The following is a 21,319-nucleotide window of genomic DNA, read 5'->3' on the forward strand; positions in this document are numbered from 1 at the left end:
CCTGCTGCTCTCACCTTTGCCCCTTCTGGGGTTCATCTTCTGTCTGGCAGTAGGTGACTGTCTGGATGTCTGGGACAGGTGGTGATAATGTTGTCATAATACACACCATACGCGCAGCACTTGCTCATGCCTTACTTGATGGTCCCTGATGCTTCTCACACCGCATGTCCTGTTCTCTTCCAACCATTTGTAATATTCCACGTCTGCCTTCTTGTTGTTCTGAGCACCTCTGGCTTCTTCCAAGTTTCTTAAATTGCTCTTCTCAGTGCCTGAAACACATTTTCCCCAGATAGGCTCCTGGCTCCTTGCCCTGACTTGCTTTCACATCCTTCAAGGCTTTGCTGACATGACACCATGTTCGGTGATGCCCCATCAATACCACCCTCCCATACCAACACTCCTCATCTTCCTGTGTGTTTAGTTCTCCATAGCAATTGCTGTCTTGTGACAAATTACCTATTTTTTTGGCTTATCAATTTTGTTTCTCATCAGTAGATTTAGGATAGAGCAGTAAAGGGCTCTTGTTGACTCTTATTCCATGACTTTTTTTCCTTTTGGCAAAAAAAAAGGGGCACTCAAGAAATTTTAGTTAAGTGATGGAACTGGAATACCAAGTATCAATTGGCAAGCACAAACTGGGTGAGTGGACACTTCACGTGATAGATCTTAGTTTTTAGGACAGCTCTACAAGGCATGTTATTATCCATCCTCCCAGATGAGAGAACCGCACCCAAGTTCACATATCTGTTACATTTATTTATTCATCGATGTGGTGGGTGAGCAGGTGAGGAGGCCTGGAGACAGCCAGTCGGAAGCAGTTCTCTCTCCCCGCTGTGCGGGTCCTGGGGGTCAACCTCAGGTCACTAGGCTTGGTGGCCAGTGAGTGAAGACTCACCGATTTGTCTCACCGGTTCTATGCTCACACATCTGGTAAGTACCAGAAACAAATGGAAGGGGAGGAAGGAAGAAAAGAAGGGAGGGAGAAACCGAGGGAGAGACAGGGAGTCCAAATGGCCAAGGTCCTGCAAAAAAAAAAAAAAAGAGTTGGGCCCCCACAGGAAGAGTTTAAGCAGCTGCTGGACAGCTACAGAGTAGGAAGTGCTCTAAGGAACCTTGCTGGACAGTGCCTCTCTCAGGTGACAAGTGTTCAAGAATGGTACCGAGGAGAGGACAATGGGACCTAGAGGACAAGATGCAAATAGTATAGGTATAGTGAACAATATTAAACTCACTTAACTATCAGCACTCAGGAGTCAGAGACAGGCTCCCAGTAAGCCTGCCTCCACCAAATGCTAGCTTTCTGCCTATTACTGCTATTCTCTGTGCTCTTAAATGCACACATAGGGGGTCAACATGATTTGTAAACCATTCTATACTGAAAAGCAATGATGCATTCCTTGTGCGCTTGGTGCCCAATCAAGAGGCCAGCAGGCCAGTGCTAGGATCCTGAGAACTGAGCAGAATAGTGGAAAAGACCATGTGATGGAGGAGAGAGGAATTATTTCTAGAGTGAAATGTGTGCAGCAAAGACAATTGTCATATCATATCATCACTGAGATCACTCTCCTGCTGCCTGCAGCAGACTGACTGCTTTTTGCTTCTTTCTTTCTTCTTTCTGCTTTTTCTTTCATATGTCTGCTTCTAGTCTTGTTCTTCTTTTAGAGAAGGTATTGAATGACCTTTTTCTTTTTTTAAGACATGTTTTGTGACAGCTGTTGTAGCCTCAAACAAAACAAGCATGTCATTTGGACAGGTCAGTTTGAACAAAACATGCTTGCTGCATCATTGTTTGATTGATGTCATTTCTAAGTTAGACATCATTAAAGTCACAGACTTTCTGAGTATCATGATTTCATGGTTTTCCACCCCATGTAGCTGGACTTCAGTGTTGGAATAACCAAAGACCATGCTTGAAAGGATGCTTAAGAAAGACTTTCTGGCCAGCATGATGCATATATCTTTAATCTCAGCTCTCAGAAGCAGAGTTATAGAAGCATGTTGAGTTCAAGCTGCCTGGTCCTGAATGTTGTTTTGTTTGAGCTCCAGCCAGTCAGAGATACACAGAGAAACACTGTCTTAAAAAAAGATCAACACTCCATCAAAAAAGAAAGAAAAAGAAAGAAAGAAAGAAAGAAAGAAAGAAAGAAAGAAAGAAAGAAAGAAAGAAGAAAAAAGAAAGAAAGAAAGCCCCAGTTTGAGAAGCAGAGAGGAGAACAGAGAGAGAAAATACTTTTCTGGCTGCAGAGAGATCTCATTGGATCAGGATGCTGATGCTCTTCTAGGACTTGGATTTTAATTCCCAGCATCCACGTGGTGGCTCACTTATCACTGAGCTGTAATGGCTCCGAGTTCTCAGTGATCAGCACCACTCTGCGCACAAGGATAAGCATCACTTGCTTTCCGGTAGCCTTGAAATTTGAAATGTCATTGTTTGTACCCCCTATGTGTGCTTGAGTTAAGAGCCAGAATAGCAGTAATAGACAGAAATCATGTTGTTTGGCAGAGGCCACTGTGAGGAGACAAGGCTGCTAACTGTGACTCCAGTGCAAGTTTGATTTAGATATAATTGCACTATAGCTATATTTGCATCTTGTCCTCTAGGTCCCATTGTCCTCTCCTCGGTGCCATTCTTGAGCACTTGTCATCTGAGAGAGGCACTGTCCAGCAAGGTTCCTTAGAGCACTTCCGCCTCTGGCTGTCCAGCAGCTGCTTAAACTCTTCCTGTGGGGGCCCAACTCTTTTTTTTTTTTTTTTTTTGCAGGACCTTGGCCATTTGGACTCCCTGTCTCTCCCTCGGTTTCTCCCTCCCTTCTTTCCTTCCTTCCTCCCCTTCCATTTGTTTCTATTCTGAGGATTGAATATATGGCCTGCACATGCTAGAGAGCTGCTCTACTGTTCAGCCCATTCTTTTTTCATTTTACACAGGGTCTCACTGAGTTGCCCAGGCTGTCTTTAAACCCACTCTGTAGTCCACCCAGGTCTCTAAACTTGTAATCTTTTTGCCTCAGTCTCCCTAGTAGTAAGATTATAAGCCTGCATCACCAAGCCTATTTTGTTTCTTAATATATCACCCCAGTTGGCCTTAACATCACACTGACCTGTGGGTGTAGCTCTGTTCTTAGGAGTCAATAAATATGTCCCCTTCCATAAACTAGCCTTTCTAATATTCCAAATAAAACACATTCCATGTCCTTCCACCCCCTCTCTTTGGTCTCAAGCTTCTCCATATATGGCTGGGTTAATTTTCTCATTACCATCTTAACTCTTGGCCCCAAGATCCTCTTAAATTTGTCAACAACTTTTGGAAAGTGTTGTGTCTAGCCTCTAAATCTAAATCTAGTTTGAAAGCAAACAACTTGTTGAACTCTTGTTCAGCATTAAAAATTACTGTCTTCATGATAAAGACGGTTCCAAGATTTTATTTTATCTTCCTAGTTCTTTCTACAACGCTGTTCTGTCCTACACGACACAATCAAGATTGGACGAGATTTTAGAACGATGGGCTAGAGCCAACAAGATGAAATGTAACAGCGACTTTGCCTCTGCAAAAGCAGCTTGCATTACACGAGCGCCTGTCATTGCCATGGCTATGGCTGACTCACACAAAACTTGTGGTTGACTAAAGCCCCCAAGGCAGCCTCCATGCTGCCAAATCAGGTCTTGCTCGGGCTCTGCTCTAAGGCTATTGGACAATAAAACCATCTTGTTGGCTTCAACTCATTCTTTGTGCCTTTCTGAATCTTTTAAAAATTGTATTTCTAAATTTATTGTTAGAACAATACAAAGTTCAGAAGTCTTAAGTGTTCTATTACACACACACACACACACACACACACACACAGAGAGAGAGAGAGAGAGAGAGAGAGAGAGAGAGAGAAGAGAGAGAGAGAGAGAGAGAGAGAGAGTTGTGTACACCACTCAGATCAAAAACTGCCACAGTACCACATCCAGAAGGCTCTCTGGTATGCTTTCTATAGTCAATAACTCCCACCCCAAGGTAACCATTATCCTGATTTCTAACATTATAGAATTATTTTTGCTGGTTTTGGAACTTTATTTAAGTTTAATCATATAGAGAATATTTCTTTGTGAATGGCTTTTAAAGCTCACTATGGCTGTTAATCCATATTGTTGCAAATAGTAGTTGTTCATTTTCATTGCTAAGTATTCATCCTCTATTGAATAAACCTATTATGATTTACTTATTTGTTCTTCTGATGATGGGAAATTTGGTTGCTTCCAGTTTGAGATTAATATATCTAACATAATGAACAAATCTTTTTGAGATTTATATTAAGTATAAAGCTAAAAGGATACTTTCTGGTTCATAGAGAATATGTGTCTTGCTTTAACATATATTGTCAAACATTTTCAAAAGTTTCAGTCATGGAGCTGGTGATGTGGCTGGGTTAATAGAGAGTGTTTCCAGCACCCACAAAGTCCTGGGATCAATTCTCAGCACCATATAAATCAGGCAAGGTGGAACATGTCTGGAATCCTAGGCACTAAGGAGGTAGAGGTTAGGAAATCAGAAGGTTACACTCTGCTACATATTGAGTTCTAGGTCAGCCTGAGCTACATAAGACCCTATCTCAAAAACAAAACAAGTTATTGCAGCTACTTAAATTGTGGTGCTCACTTTTATGTGTCCTTTGTTAAGGCATGGTCTCCAGTTAGTCAATCAAACACTGATCTTGTCATTTCCATGAAGGTATTTTGAAGCTGTGATAAAAAAGTTCACAGTCAGTTTCCTTTAAGCAAGGGAGGTTATCCTAGATAATCTGGAAAAGGATTCAGGTGCAGAGCTAATGATAAGAAACTCTGCTTGTGCAGAGCCAGTTCAGTTCCTGGCTGTTCTGCCCATGGGTTGACCCCACAGATAAGGCAATCCTGCTTTATTTACTCCACTAACTGAAAGGCTAATATCACCTAGAAACACCATAATAGCCATATCTAATAGCAATGTTTAATATGGACACCATGTCAAAATCAAGACATACATTTGATGCAAACCACAGCAGGAATTTTGCAGATAGAATTAAGTGAAAGGTCTAACAAAGCCAACCTTTGTGTCCAACAACAGAGAAATGGATAAGACAAAATTAGTATATATTAAAGATGGATTTTTTTCAGCCATAATAAAGGAAGATAGATACAACTGGACATTATTATATTAAGTGAATCAGGCTCATCTCAGAAAAGCAAATCTTGCATGTTTTTATTTGTGGATTCTAGATTTTATATGCATATATATATATATATATATATATATATATATATATATATATATATATATATATAAAAGTAGACAAAAAGCTGCCTAGGGCAGCAGAGGAGACTAATGGGAGGGGGAGGGGGTGGGAATAGGAGGGTAGAAAATATGCTCAAACAAAACAACCCAAAAGGAGTGAAGTTGAGGGTCTCGGGATGAATGGATTCTCTATCATCTTGGGTGGTCTCCACATATAATGATACATATCCTTGTATGGGACAGAGGAGAAGATGCAGACACAGAGAGAAAAGCAAGCCACATGGAGGTGGAGCAGAGACTGGAGTTATGCAGACACAAGACGAGGAACTTCTCGAGGTTGCTGAAGCTGGAGGAGGTAAGGAAGGACTTTCCCCTAGAAAACAAGGTTCACTGTTCCACCACTGCCCCCCGAAACAGCAGGTTTTAAGATGACTGTGCTTTTAAGCCACCCCGTTTGTCACAGCAGCGATTTCCACTTCTCGTTCCTATCTTGCGTTTCTGACAGTCTGTGTCCAGCTGAGCATGTCTGAGCAGTAGGTTCTTTGTCAGTTTTGTACCTCTAGCGTTTAAGCTGTGGGTTGTGCCCTTTTTTATTTCACTACTGAAATAAGTGAACATCTTATTTCAGGCCCCCAAAAGCTTTGGCATTTCTCAAGGCTGTCTTTGCGCTGCCATTTCTGCTATGTGGCTCCAGGTTTTCAATCAGAAACACCTCTTACTCTCTCTGCAGGGCTCACTGCCTGCCTGACCCTAGGCAAGCCATTCAGCCTCACCTTCCTTTATGTGTGCTCTCAGGTTCACAACACTTCCCTGTTGTGGTTATTGTGAACATGACAGATAATGGGCCCTTGGCAGAGTGCAGTAAATGCCAGCTTTTGATATGTCCTGGACTTTATTGTATGAGGTGTGTTGAACACATACACACAAAAGCTCCTGCCTTCCCTTATCCAAGTTCTTCATGTGTAATGGTGGTTGTCATCCTCCAGAGCTCAGCAATACCTCCCACTGCTCTGTTCCTCACACTCTCCAGTGCAGCCTTCCTGGCTTCCGGGCTGTTTCCTGCAGACACTCACCATGTAACATTTTCGTGGCCGGTATATTTGCTTCCTCTGTGTGGAACACTTGTAGGGACCTGCGTGACTTGTTCCCTGGATTCACTCAGATCTTTCCCAAAAGTATCATGTTACCCAAGAGGGGTTTCCTCACTCCATTGAACAACACAGCCTCTCCAACCCCTGTACAGCCTTGCTCTACATTGTTTTTACCTGCAGACTTTGGCACCATTTAGCACCTTTGTTATATGTCTCCTCCATTAGACTTCAAGATCAAGAATGGATTTTTGTCTCTTTGATGAACTGCTGTATCTCTGCTGCTCCGAACAGAAAGTGCTCAATAAATACTTCTTGAGTGAATGAGTGGATGGATGTGTGAACAGTCTAGCTGAGTAGTCACAATATAATGTCATAGTACTATGATGAGTTTGTACAGGGTGTGCTAGGTAACCTTAATCTGTGTTGGGGTGTGGGGGGTGAAATGGAGGTAAGAATTATTAATGAAAACTTCTTGGAGCAAGTAACAGCTAAATTGAATTCTTAAAAATGAGTAGGAGCTTCCAGGCTTAGGAGGTTATAAAACGAATCCTGCTTTGATGGCCCTACTGTAATTCTATAATGAAATTGTCTAAAAAAGAAGAGGTCAAAGGGATAGTCTTAGGGCTTAAGAAAACACACTGCCTTTGCAGAAGACCACTGTTTGGTTCCCAGTATCCACAGCAAGTGACTCACAACCACCTCCAGAGGGAATCTGGCACCAGCACTCATATGTGCACACAGAGATATGCAGAATTCAAAGTAAAATGACTCTTTCACTTGACAAAACAAAAGGGAAGAAGAGGAAAAGAAAGCAAGCAAGATAGAAAAGATGAAAGGAAGAAAGAAAAAGGGAAGGAGAGAGGGAAGGAGGAAAGGAAACAAAATATATTAGGATATTTTAGGGAGATGAAATAGTGTTGGTAGACGAGAGAATTAATACATCTTAAACAGTTTGGTATGACAGAATAGAAGGAAAGGGGGAGGAAGATAAGAGGAGAAGAGAGAAAGGATGGGAAAATAATAAAGAAAGGGGAAGGGAGGAATTATAGAACGAGAGGAAGAGAGAAAAGAAAGAGAAAGAGGGCAAGAGTCATTTGATAGAGGAAGGTTAGAGGAAGGCAGGCAGGCAGGAAGGAAGGAAGGAAGGAAGAAAGGCAGGGAGGGAGGGAGGAAGGAAGGAAGGAAGGAAGGAAGGAAGGAAGGAAGGAAGGAAGGAAGGAAGAAAGGAAGAAGAAAGGCAGGCAGGAAGGAAGGAAGGAGGAAGAAAGGCAGGCAGGCAGGAAGGAGGAAGAAAGGCAGGAAGGAGGAAGAAAGGCAGGCAGGCAGGAGGAAGGAAAATATGCACCCAAAGAGCTCATGGAGCACTGTGGAATGATGGTGGAAACAAAACGGTGATGGTAGGGCTGTTTCAGGCCACATGGGAATGCATGAGGAAGAAGCACTCCCTCTGTGCAGATGGCAGAAGCTGTGGGGGAAGAAGACTGCCTAGAGAACGCCCAAAGCCTGATTTGTTCACCAGGTGGACCGAGGAGAACAGGCCCAGTGGAGGCAGCAGGACTGAGCTCCGCGGAGGCTGTGAGCTCCGCGACAGCAGCAGTGCACGAGGATGGTGAGCAGGAGGTGAGGAGAGAAGAATAGGCAACAGGCTCCTGGCCATAGAGGCCTTTAAAGCCACAGCAAAAGGATGTCAGGAGTCATGAAGAACATGAAGTCGAAAAGACGTTGAGGGGAATCTTATAGATTCAAGATAGGCTTGTAACTCATCCATTCTGTCTTCCCCGGGAAGAACCAACTGAAAATGTGATAAAGCCTGGAGGCGAGAGGACCAGCCAGAAACCTGCTGGAAATACTAAAGCAAGAGACATGGCAGCCTAGAGCCTCCTCATCCAAAGTTTAGGCTGATGCCCGAAACCCATTGAGTACTCAGGAGTTAGTTTAATGTGCTTGCTGTCAGGCACTGACATGCATTTGCTCAGCCAGAGCCTACATTTTAACAAGATCCCTGGGTGAGAATATCCATATGAGAGTTGGAAAAGACCTGGCCAAGACTAAGTGGCAATCAGGGGAGGGGTATAGATATGGAGAGCTGTTAAGAGGAACTGATAGGATTTGGCTTGAGAACTATTGATCCCCACCCTTTGAAATAAAGTCATGTATCCCAGGGTGGTGTAGAACTCATTCCCTATAGCCAAGGATAACCATGCTAGATAAGCATTCTACCAACTCGCTACATTTCCAGCCCTATACTGACTGCATGAGTCTCTCCTTACAGTTTCAGAAGTTTGGTCAGTGTCATGGCGGGGATCATGGCAGCATGTGTGGTGCTGGAGCAGTAGATGAAAGCTACATCCTGATCAACAGGCCGAGAGAGAGAGAGAGAGAGAACAAGACTGGCTCGGCATGGGCTTCTGAAACCTCAAAGCCCACCCCCAGTGACACATTCCCTCCAACAAGGCCACACTTCCCAATCCTTCCCAAGAGTCCCCCAAGCAGGAACCAAGCATTCAAATATATGAGCACATGAGGATGAGGGCCATTCTTATTCAAACCACCGCCACACGGACCCTTTTTTTTTTTTTTTTTTTTTTTTTTTGGTTTTTTTCGAGACAGGGTTTCTCTGTGTAGCTTTGCACCTTTCCTGGAGCTCACTTGGTAGCCCAGGCTGGCCTCGAACTCACAGAGATCCGCCTGGCTCTGCCTCCCGAGTGCTGGGATTAAAGGCGTGTGCCACCACCGCCCGGCTCAACACACGGACCCTTTTAAAATTACTTTATTTCTCCATTTGTTGACTTCTCTGTTTTTTGTCAACTAGGGCTCCAACTGACCCCACCCCCTCCTGGGCTGGGTTTCTACCACAGCTGAGGAGGAGCTGGCCTTTTCTTTGGATCTGGGCCCATGTATAGACAGAAAGTTGATTCATTTTCAGGGTCCTCAGCAGATGGCCCCTTACACAGCTCAAAAGGCAATAAAATGTAGAATAAAACAGTGGAGGATCGTTCTCCTTTTTTTCCCCCAGCTGTTCAATAATTTCTTTAAGTCTCTTCAAAGACAACAGTTCACTTTCATTTGAAAGCCGGGGCAGAGAGTGGGGGAATTGAATTACCTCAAAAAGTTTTAAAAAGTGAAACACGGGCTCTTTTATCCTACTTGCAAAGCATAGAAGGTGTCCTTGTGGGTTTCCATAACCTCTCTTCAAAATATGAGAAATGTGGGGTGAGTTGATATAGAGAGCATCATTAAATACCAGAGGCACTAAAGAAGAACCACTCCCCATGAGTAATCGCTCCCAGATGCCTTTTTAGGAGGGAACTGACTTCATCCTTGAGTCAATGTGTTCATTCCTGTTATATTTGAAATGACAGTTACTTCAGCTGCTGACCTCTTGTTTCTCGCCCTTCCAACATTCTAAGAAAATCTGCCAATTAAGGAAAGAGAGCTCTTGTTATGAGACCATGACAGCCATGGTAGAAATGCGTGGGATTTTGTACTGAGCAATTTCAAGTTGGAAACAGACCACTGATTCAGCAGGTGTTTGTTGCACGCCTCCCAAGGTAAAGGGATTATGTTAACAGGCTTGTTCTTTTCAATCAGCAGAAACCAATTATGATGAGTCTATGGAGAAAACAAACGCAGAGGCAGGAAGTTAGAGGTCCCAGGAATGCCAGTGAACCAGGTTTGGAAAATGCCCTGCGCCTGGGGGAAAATCCAGGGGCCAGAGTCCCAGGCAAGGTCATGCCCCAGGAACAGAATGCTTGAGTTTTCCTGCTGCCACTGTGGGAGGCTAGTTTGGATCCTGGCTGTGAATGCCATGGTAGTTGCTGCTGCCAGTGAGTGCTAGGTGCTCTGCCCTCAGGACTGTGGTGGTTTGAAAGACAATGGCCCCCAAAGGGAGTGGGACTATTAGGAGCTGTGGCCTTGTTGGAGGAAGTGTGTCACGGTGGGGTTGGGCTTTGAGGACTTCCTGTTGCCTACACGATGTAGCACTCTCAGCTCCAGCACCACATCTGCCTGCATGCCGCCATGCTCCCCATCATGATGATAATGGACTGAACCTCTGAAATTGTAAGCAAGTCCCCCCTATTAAATGGTCATGGTGTCTCTTCACAGCAGTGAAAATCTAACTAAGACAAGGATGAATTCAGAACTGGTTTTTGCTTCTTTGCAACACTGGATTCTGATTTCAAGTCCTAAACAAAAGTCCTAGATTGGCTGAGCATAGAGCACATGCCCCTTTCTGGCTTCTACAGGTGAAGGATGGTGAATATCTGATCATTTCATTCTCCTCAGTGGGAGGTAGCCCCGTGTCTCTCACACAGTGGGGATTTCCCAACGTACTTTTGAGATTTTAATTTATATCATTTCTCCTCTCCTTTCCCTCCCTCCAAACCCTCCCAAATACCTCTCCTTGCTCTTTGAAAGTCATGTCTTTTTTTCATTAATTGTTGTTATATGCATATATTTCTAAATAGAACCTGCTCAGTCTGTCTGTATGTTTTCAGGGCTGACCATTTGGAATTGGATAACCGGTTGGTGCGCTCTTCTCTGGAGAACACTACTTCTCCCACTTGTGAGCATTCCTTAGTTGTCTGTAGATATTGATGCAGGGTTAAAGCCTTGTGGGCTTTCCCCCCATCCTCTTTGGCATGTCTGTTGTCTCCTGACATTCTTTTGTTAGCAGAATTTTAGGGTATAAGCCTGGGTCCTGGGATCCCTAACGAGCTTGGCTCAGCCAACTATCCCTAATGAGCCAATTAAAGGGACATACAATAGTGAAGAGCAGAGAAAGGAGATTTAATTTAACCAGTATTACCACATTGGGAAGAGGAACAAATAAAGAGGTTTGGAGACACCCAGAGTACATCTCGGAAGTACTGCCATGGCGTTTCAGCTTGAAGAGAGGGTGAGAGGTGTCTAACTAGGTAGTCCTGGTCAGCAGGTATGGGTCTGTGCATAACCCATCATTGTCAGTCTCTCTGCTCCCGGTCCGCAGTCTGTCTTACAGTAGTCAGAACTGTGTGAAATCGCTTCCTGAGAGACGCGTTCCTTCCTTGGCTGGCCCCAGGGCCTCAGCAGATTTCTATAGAAATCTAATTCATCAGGGTCCATTTTAATAGGGATGCACAAGTGTTTCTCTGTAGAATATTGCCACCCCAGGACAGTTACACCTCCGCCTAGGCCATCTCACCCTGCCCCATGGCTTTAAGTTGCAGGGTTCACTGATGGCTTTCAAGTTTCCATCTCTAGCCACACTTCTCTACTGGTCTCCAGACTGCCATGTCACATGTCTGTATGACATTTTCACTTAACTGTCTAATCGACAACACAAATACGTTTTTGAGTTCTTCCATATCACCCCTACAAGCCTACATCTCCCTTGCTCTCCTGCGTAGGTGAACATTACCACTAATCACTTCTAACCAAATCCCAGGGATTGGGCTCCATTCCTTTTCCCTTCATTTTCTACCTCCAAACTAGAAGGGTTTCTTGTGATTTCTGCCTCTAAAGTATAATGTATCTCAAATGTCCCCTCTTCTCACTACCTCCAGTGCCCTCACTGTGGTCCAAGCCATCATCACTTTTTGGCCTGCACCAACCACCTGACTCATTCAGTGTATGATCAGGAAAGAGCACATTGGAAAGAGATTACCAAAGAGTACATAATGGCTCAGCTATTAACCAAGGTGCTGGCCAGGCTAACCAAACAAGCGGCAGACCAGGAGACCCCAGGAACCGGAACTGAAGCAAGGCCAGCATAGCCAGGACCTGCTTGATGAGGGAAGGCAGTAGACTCAGGAGTGGTGGTAATGAGGCCCCTCCCGTTCTCCCCCAGCCGTGGAACCTCCTGTGGTTCCTGTGTTGGGTGGCTTTGACCAGAATGCAGCCAGCAAAGGAGCTTTGGAGGTGCTGTCTGCAGGAGTCAGTCTTGAGGTCAGAGAAGGGCTGAGAATGTTACAGTAGAAGAGGAAAGCAGTTAGAGGGAGAAAGCCAAGCCATTCTCACGGACCACTTCGCTTCCTCCCTCCTCCCTCCTCCCTCCTCCCTCCTCCCTCCTCCCTCCTCCAATGTCAAGTTTATTCTCCACAGAGCAATCAGTGTCCTTTTACAATGTAAATCAAATCGCCCTGTGTGTTGGAAGCGGTTGCCTCCAGTGGCTTCTTTTTACCCTCAAAATCAAAGCTCCTTACCATGGCTTTTTATTCCACCTCCCACCACTTTTCCCTTGCTCACTAAATTGTCGTGTGGGAGCCACGCTCATGCCAATCTCGGTCTTTGCCTTCATTTTCCTTGGTGGAACAGTCTTCCTACAGCTTACAACTTGGCTTGCAACTCAGTAATCATTCAAGTAGCAGTATTCATACAAATTACTGGAGATCTTGAAGTGTGTGTGTGTGTGTGTGTGTGTGTGTGTGTGTGTGTGTGTGTGTGTGTTAGGGTTTCTATGGATGTGAAGAGGCATCACGACCATGGCAGCTCTTCTAAAGGAAAACATTTAATTGGGGCTTAGCTTATAGCTTCAGAGGTTTAGTACATTATCATCATGGCGGGATATGGCAGCGTGCAGGCAGACAGGATGCTGGAGAAGGAGCTGAGAGTTCTACATCTTGATTCAGGCAACAGAAGGAGACTTTGTGCCACACTGGGCATAGCTTGAGCATCATGTTCTTCTAGTAGAAAGACCTCAATCAGGTAGCTATTGGTTATCCCCATAACAGTTAATGCCAATGTTGCACTAGTAGGTACATCCTACCTGGCTAGTCAGTTTTTTAGTATGCAGGGTCCAGCATTGGGTAAGACCATTGATGAGTTTTCTCCACCAGTGGTCTGTTTAGTACCTTCTAGCACTATGAAAGCTAGCCAACAGGAAGACAGTTTTCTGGTCGGTTCCAGATTGATTTCTCTATGTCCTACCACTAAAGTATATGGTGTCTTCAGCAGTTGGGTCTAGTATGGTACAACCAAGAGCAATGATACACAGCCTCTGTCGTTTTGGGGGTTTCTAGGGCTTTCCTGACTAATAGGCAGAGGTCTTTCTGTCATTGTTTTGGGTTTTGGGGCCTTTTTAATTTAATTTGGAGTTTAGAAATCAGGGATGTAGAACAATTATCTGGCTTGTGCAAGGTACAGGGTTCAAGTTCCAGCACTGCAAAAAGAAATTATATTTAATTAATTAAATTTAATTTAATGCATAATACAATTAATAGTTTGTTCAGCTCAATGAGTTTAGACACATATAGTCTTGTATAAACAACACCCCAGTCAAGCCAGAAAACATTCCTATTACTCAAAAAAGTTCTTCCATATTTTCTATGAGGCAATCACCCCTCTTTCTAATAAGGCATTTGATTTTTTCTATCCTACAAATTAGTTTTATCTATTCTTGAACTTCATATAAATGGAATCATATATTACACTAGCTGCTTTTCTCTGTTCAACACTGCTTTTGATATTCACCAATGACCTTTTACCTGATGACACATGCCCATGAAACTGAGTACACGGGAGACTGAGGCAGGGGAATCACAACTCAGTGGGCTAGAGCAATCTATCCAGGTTGTTGCATGTATTATCAGTTGCTTCCTTTGCCTGCTGAGTATTAACACATCATATTAATTGACCACAGTTTGCCATTTCTCCTGTTGATATGCGTATATTTCAGTCCCTCATCTCTTACTTTTGAGTATATGACTAAAACTAATTAATATTCTTCTATGAGTTTCTTTGCAGATACAAATACATTGAAGATTTACCTTGGATAAGTATCTAGGAATGGAATTGTTAGGTGGATAAATGTTGAACTTTATAAGGCTAGATTGAACAGTTTCCCAAAGTCGTTAAGCATTTTATCATCCCACCAATACTGCATGAGGGTTCCGATTGCTTCACAGTTTTGCTGTTCTTTATTTTGCTATTATTTTCTGCTGACAGTCTTTTTGAGTCCAGCCATTCTACGGGGTGTGAAATGTCGTTTCATTTCAGTTTTATCTTATGTTTCCCTGGTGATTAATAATGTGGACAATCCTTTTGTGTATTTCGTGGCCCTTTGTGCCGTTCTCTTGTGTAGTGTCCATTCAATTCTTTGCTTTCAGTGTTCTTTTTTTTTTTGGTATTTTGAGACAGGGTTTCTCTGTAGCTTTGGAGCCTGTCCTGGTCTAGCTCTGTAGACCAGGCTGGCCTCGAACTCACAGAGATCCACCTGCCCCTGCCTCCTGAGTGCTGGGATTACAGGCGTGCGCCACCACCGCCCGGCGATCAGTGTTCATTTTCTTAATGGTGTAATTTGATGAGGAATACTTTAAAAAATGTATTGAGACAGGGATTCACTCTGTTGCTCTGGCTGGTATTGAACTCACAGAGGTCTGACTGCCTCTGCCTCCTGATGCTGGGATTAAAGAAAGTTTGTGCCATCATGCCTAGCCTATTTTTTTTTTTAATTTTGATCGTTTCATTTATTACTTTTTCATTTTATGGTCAGTACTTCCTTATCTTCTCTAAGAAATTTGTTGATTTGCTTATCCTTAGGTTATAAGAGTTGCCTACATATTCTTTTTTCCTTTTTGGTTTTTCAAAACAGGGTTTCATGGTGTAACCCTGGCTGTCCTGGAACTTGATTTATAGAGCAGGCTGCTGGTGTAGAACTCAGAGATCCTCCTGCCCCCAAGTGCTGGGATGAAAGGTGTGTGCTAACACACCCAGCTTATTTATTTGTTTGTTTAACTTTTCTAAATGAATTTTGAAAAGTAAGATGCTAACATGTTCCCTCACTCCATTGCATTCAGGTTAAGAATCCAATTACTGAGTACCAACGATGTTCTCAGCACTGGGCTAGGTTCAGGGACTGTTCACATAGATAGCTTTTGGCCTCCAGAGCCCCTCCAGTTCTCACGCTCTGCTATATATAGTCTGGAGAGATCATAAAGTGTCCTGCTCTAGGACCACAGACTCCAGAGTGTTCAGCTCTTTGCTTGGCTCTGCAGGATACTTTACAAGGAGCTCAAAATTCTTGGATAAACAAAGAGGATGCGTTTACAAATCTTTTGGACTTCTTATCCTTCTGTTAATATGTTTTAGAGGAAATAGCAATGTTTTACAATAATATCTGCATATTTCACATTTTCCCAGTGAGATATTATCTATATATTCCTGTTTGGCCATATATCATTAACCAATAATCAGCAAAGTTCTGAGAAACTGATCTCTGGACCAATGCGATGACATTTTTAAGATTTGAGAAGAAAATTTTTCGTATGTTATTCTAAAAACAAAAAAAGCAAACATCTCATTTCTTCATTTATAGCACTGGAGTGTATTACTTACACTTAATCTGTGTTTAGCAATCTGAAATAGGGCCATGAGAGTGTTTGGATTCCTGGACTTCTTTCACATTTCTGACTTCAACTGAGGGAGATGAACACATTACCAAAGCAGCAATCTGTAAACAGGCAAAATCAACCCATATTAAGCAATTGTAGGGTATGGGTTGGGTAACATTCCAGTTTTGAACTCTAGTTCTAGCTAAATTACTCAACCTCCCTGATTCTTGGGCTCTCCATCTTATAAAATGGAATTAATATGATCTTTTTTTTTTTTTTGGTTTGGTTTGCTTTTTGTTTTTTTGTTTTTTCGAGACAGGGTTTCTCTGTGTAGCTTTGGAACCTGTCCTGAAACTGACTTTGTTAACCAGGCTGGCCTCGAACTCACAGAGATCCGCCTGCCTCCGCCTCCTGAGTGCTGGGATTAAGGGCGTGCTCCACCGCCACCCGGCTTCATATGATCTTTAAGATTACCAATTAGATGAAATATGCTAACAAATGTAGAGCTTTCCAATAGGAGACCATGTTATTGCCTCCATGAATCACTATTTGTTCCCTCCCGACTTTGATCCTGGAGACTGAATTTCACAACCTCACGTGTGTTTCCCCTGAGCTACATCTCCAACTCCTGCATCACTTTGTTTGAAGCAGAGAAAATAATTTTGTCTTCCAATTACAAAGCCTCCTGAGGTGTTTTTTATGTGAAATGTTTTAAGAAGATAAATGAAATTGAACATTTAGAACACATGAATCTTATGGTATATAAATATGATCTTTTTTCTTTTTTAAATTCTTCTTTCATATATTACGTCTGGACCACAATTTCTCCTCCCTCCTCCTCTCCCAATTGCCCTCCCTGCCCATTTACTCCTCCTCCTTTCTAGGCCACATTGGCCTCCTTATGTCTTCTCTTTTCCCATTTCTGAGACTTCAGAACTTTTTCTTCCCACTGCTTGGAAGACTCTTTGCTTAGCACTGGCCAGGCAGTCTCTTTTCACTCATGAAACCTCACCTGAAATGGCACCTCACAGAAAAGACCTACCTTCCTTTTTTTGGTATTTTAATTTTTTTTTCATTTTACATACTAACCCATTCCCCTTCCCTCTCCTTCTCCTGTTCCCCCTCCTCCCCATCCCCTCCTCATAGAAGGTAAGGCCTCCCTTGGAGAGTCAACATAGGCTGGCATACCAAGTTGGGGCCGGACCTAGCCCCATCCCTCCCCCCTGCATCACAGCTGAGTAAGGCATCGCACCATAGGGTATGGGCTCTAAAAAGCCAGTTCCTGTACCCGGGATAAGTCCTGGTCCCACTGCCAGGGGACCCATAAACATATCAAGTCACACAACTGTCACCCACATTCAGAGGGCCTAGTTCAGTCCCATGCAGGCTCCCCAGCTGTCAGTCCAGAGTCCATGAGCTTCCACTAGCATGGGTCAGGTGTCTCTGTGGTTTTTCCCATCATGATCCTGACCCCCCTTGCTCCTATAATCCCTCCTCCCTTTGTTTCTTTTTAAAATGTATTTTGTGTGTATCAATGTTTTGCCTGAATGTATATATGTGTACCAAATGCATGCAGCACCCATGGAGGCCAGAAAAAGACATCACTTCTCTTGGGATTAGAGTTATAGGCAATTTAAGCTTCCATGTGGGTACTGGGAATTGAGCTCAGGTCCTCTACCATAGCAGCCAGTGTTCTTAACCACTGAGATGTCTCTCCTACCTCACTGTTTCTTTTCTTTCTTTCTCTTTTAAAAAAATCTTATCCTAAAATAGAAATTTTCTATTTGTCTACTTGCATTTATTTTCTCCTTCAGTAGACAACCAATGTCTTAGGCTAGGTTGCTATTTCAATAAAAAAATATACAGTAACTATATAGCACCCGCCCCCATACACACAAGTGAGTGACTCTTATATGCCCACTTTATGTATCCCCATAGCTCTAATCACCACTCCAAACGCTCTTTGTATTTGTGGATATGATCTGGCTCTCCTTACCAGACTACAAGCTCTATGAGTGCAAGGAGTGGGTCAGTTTGGATCATTTCCATATGCTTAGTACTCAGCAGAGGTCTTAACATTGGCTTAGCTTTTACATTTAGGACTAAACGCTTGCTACCTGCACTTGTTCCTGAGTGAACACTACTTAATTGGGGGTGGGGTAGGGGAAGAAGATCTCATGTAGCCCAGGCTTGCCCTAAAGTCCTTTTATAGCTGAGCATGACCTTGAACTCCTGATCCTCCTGCTTCCACATTCTGGGTACTATGATAACAGGCATGTATCACTCCACCTTATCTGTGCCATGCTAGGAATCAAACCCAGAGCTTCATGCATGCTAGGCAAGAACTCTGCCAACAGTTTCAATGGTTGGGTTTATTAAAAGCTTAGCCATGGGATGGAGATATAGCTCAATGGCACAACATTTGTCTAGGTATGCAAGGGCCTGACTTCCATCCCCAGCATTGCAAAAACAAAACAAAGACCTAAACTTATCCTGGCTCATGTCCTTTACCACTTGAACGTGTGTGTGGAAAATTTGACCTGCCGAGTTCCAAGAAAAATCAGGCAGTGAGCACGCAGACTAAATTATATGGCTGCTGGTTTTCAGCTAGAAAGAAATCAAGTTTTTGTTCTTATTTCCTAGTATATTGATGTAAAATCCTCTGGCACTTCTTATAGATAGCTGTGTAACTTAATAGTTTACTTTGTGGGTGCTTTGCCTCTTGAATTATTGCTCTCTCAAATTCCAACTAAGAATTATGATTCTGCACCAAATTCTATTAAAACATCTTGTATGAAAGTACTCCGATCCAGCTTTTGCAATTGTGGATTTGATTTGGTCTCTTGGCTGAAGAAAAAATGGAATTGTCAAAGCAAACTGAGCTCTAACCACTGTCCTTCTAATGGTTATGCACACCAGTGCTACAGATTTAAAGAGCTTATCTGTGCTTTGGAGGCATGTAAAGCCTGCTTTCCATGAGGACAGGAGAGACAATAGTGATGTTACTATTATTCTTTTGCCATCTAAGGAAGCAGTCATTTTATAAATATGTATCACCTTAGGAACCAGAAAGAATGCAGTTTGGCTTTGTGGACATGTGTTAAGATATATTCATTTATTCACTCAACAGATACCCAGATAGATGCTGTTGATATAGCAGTGAACAAAACAATGTCCCTACTCTGTAATTACATATGAAAGAGAATCCTAATGGAAAAAAAGGTCTTCATAAATATGAAATGTTTAAAATGGAGAATGAGTTGAATACATTTTATTGAATTTATTTGCCAAGTTAGACACAGGCAGCCCCTCATTTGCGGTCAAGTTTATGATACCATCCTTTAATTAAATCTTGACCCTCTCCAGGTTAGCATGTTCAGAGTCTTCAGTATGTCTAGACTTAATTTTTAATCATTAAAACTATGTAGCAGTAGAATATAATAACACAAAAATGATTCAGAATTCAAATTCCTATAGTGAAAATCGTCAGTCTTCCTGCCCACCCTCACCACACCCTAGTCCTGCCCCGTGGAAGCAGCCACCGAAATATTTTTAGCTAGTTTTTCTAGTTAAGGCCACATTCCTTTGCAGTGGGGTTTTCTTGGTATTTCTACACTCACCCATTTCAGCTATCATCTATCAGTTTCTTGTTATGCTAGGAAAGCATTAGCCAGATGAAAATCTAAGGATCTTATTCTAGTTAGTTGCACTGCCTTTTTTTTCCCACTGTGTTTTGAAAGAATACAAACATTTGCTCTGTTACAACTATGTGAGTATCATGCATTGTGGATTGAAGTCGTTTAATGATTCTGTTTTTGGCTTATAATATATTGTCCCACACTCACTAATCACCTTTTGTCTTATTTTCTTTTCCCTTGTCTCTCACCCACACATCTGAACTCCTTCACAACTTGTCTATACTATTAGATATTCTAGCAAGCCCCCGTCTTTTTCTCAAGCATCACCTTTCCAGAGCCAGCCAGCTTTTATGCTAATCTTGGCTGCTTGTTCTCCAAGCCAGGCATGCAGCTGCCACTCTGAACCTTCCCCACATCACGCAGATGGGATCCAGTTTCTTTCTTTCTATCCAATATGATATTTTATTGGTTATTTGGGAATTTTGCATAATGTACCCGATCATGCTCACTGCCCAATCCCCCTAGATGGGGTTGGAGAAGGACGTCATTTTCATTACGGGGCTGGCCACTGGGAGTTGAACCGTGTTCCAGCAAGTATATTGGATCCACTTTCTTGACTCCCATTTCCTCCCTGTTCTTGTGTCAGTCCAGTAGCCTCTAAGAAGGGGACTTGAGCCCCTCTCCTTTGCTCATCATTAGCATTAACATGCCTTCCATTCTTGCCATGTCTTCTCACGAGACTTTAAGAATGAAGAAATTCCTAACCAAGCAACAAAACCAAAACTGTCCCATCTTCTGGTAGATTTCAATGACATTTGCAATGCTATCAGGCATGAAAAATGGGATTATCAGGAATTGCACGTGGGATGGCACACAGATTTCTACTCTGGCAAGGTCACTAGCATCTTAGCTTACCAAGCAGAGGATGTTGCTACTGTTTGGATAGTCAGACTCATCTTATTGGGAAAATGATTTTTCTTTGTTTCTATACTCCATATAAGTAGGTTGGTTTAATATAAATGAAGATTTTAAAAGTCACCGAGTCCCTTGCATTTCTAAAATGATGTCTAGCCTCATATTTGGTTAGTCTTGTAACTAGAAATAGAATTCTGGATTGAATATTATTTTCCCTCATGTTTTTAAAGTTTTATTTATTTTTATCATGGGAGTATATGGTGTGTGTGTATGGTGAGTTCACACATGCCATGGTGCATGTGTGGAGATCAAAGGACAGCTTCAGGAAGTTGGTTCTCTCCTTCCACCTTTAAATGTTGTCTGGGGATTGAACTTGTGTCATCAGGCCAGTGTGCTGAGTGCTTTCACTTGCTGATCCACTTTCCCAGCCCTCTATCACACTTAAATATTTTATTTATTGCATATGTTGTATATGTGCGTGCACGTGCATGCGCACGTCATGGTTTATGAATGGAAGTCAGAGGACAACTTGCAGAAGTTGGTTTTCTCCTTCCACTTCTGATGGTTCAGTGACTTGTTCTCACTTTCCTCCATGTACAGTAGCCATGGATGAAGTGATCATACTGAAAACCTGAGATGGTGGGCTTGCAAAGTTCAGGGTTTGCTTCTACCACCGTGCACAGTGCACAACATGCATGTGCTTTTTCTTTTTCCTGTCTTTCAACAGGATCTCAGCATTTTCAGTTAAAATTAACTAATCAATCACCACTCCCTATTACTTTAAAGATTATTTGTTTAAAAATGATACATCTCAAATGAACCATTACTATTAACTAGTACAGGTTAGTCTGTCCAGGTCAGGAGAGAATAAACAGTAGTGCAGCTCCATTAACCAGGTCTGAGTGTCATGCAAATAACCATCCAAGAAACTGTAACTACAAACCCCAAACTGCTTCTGTTGAGGGAAGGCCCTGTGGAGTCCCAGCATAAGGCAGGGACATTGGCATGTGTCGCACCTGGTCTCTATGACTTAGGATGGAGTGCCTTCCTGAGCAGTCCTGAGACAGACAACCAGTTCCATCATCTCACTGGCTTTCTCCTTTGTCGGCAGCA

General features: G+C 42.8%; 1 protein-coding gene across 2 annotated transcripts in view; it reads left to right on the forward strand.

Moving 5' to 3' along the window:
- Window positions 1-21,319, forward strand: part of Fhl1 (four and a half LIM domains 1) — a 121,802-nt gene that overhangs the window by 17,095 nt on the left and 83,388 nt on the right. For both annotated transcript variants that reach the window (XM_037199038.1, XM_037199037.1), the window contains exon 2: window positions 5,495-5,606. The gene's annotated coding sequence lies outside the window, so the exon portion shown is untranslated. The remainder of the gene's footprint in view (window positions 1-5,494; window positions 5,607-21,319) is intronic.

Source organism: Peromyscus leucopus, chromosome X (assembly GCF_004664715.2).
Source record: "Peromyscus leucopus breed LL Stock chromosome X, UCI_PerLeu_2.1, whole genome shotgun sequence".
Lineage (NCBI taxonomy): Eukaryota > Metazoa > Chordata > Mammalia > Rodentia > Cricetidae > Peromyscus > Peromyscus leucopus.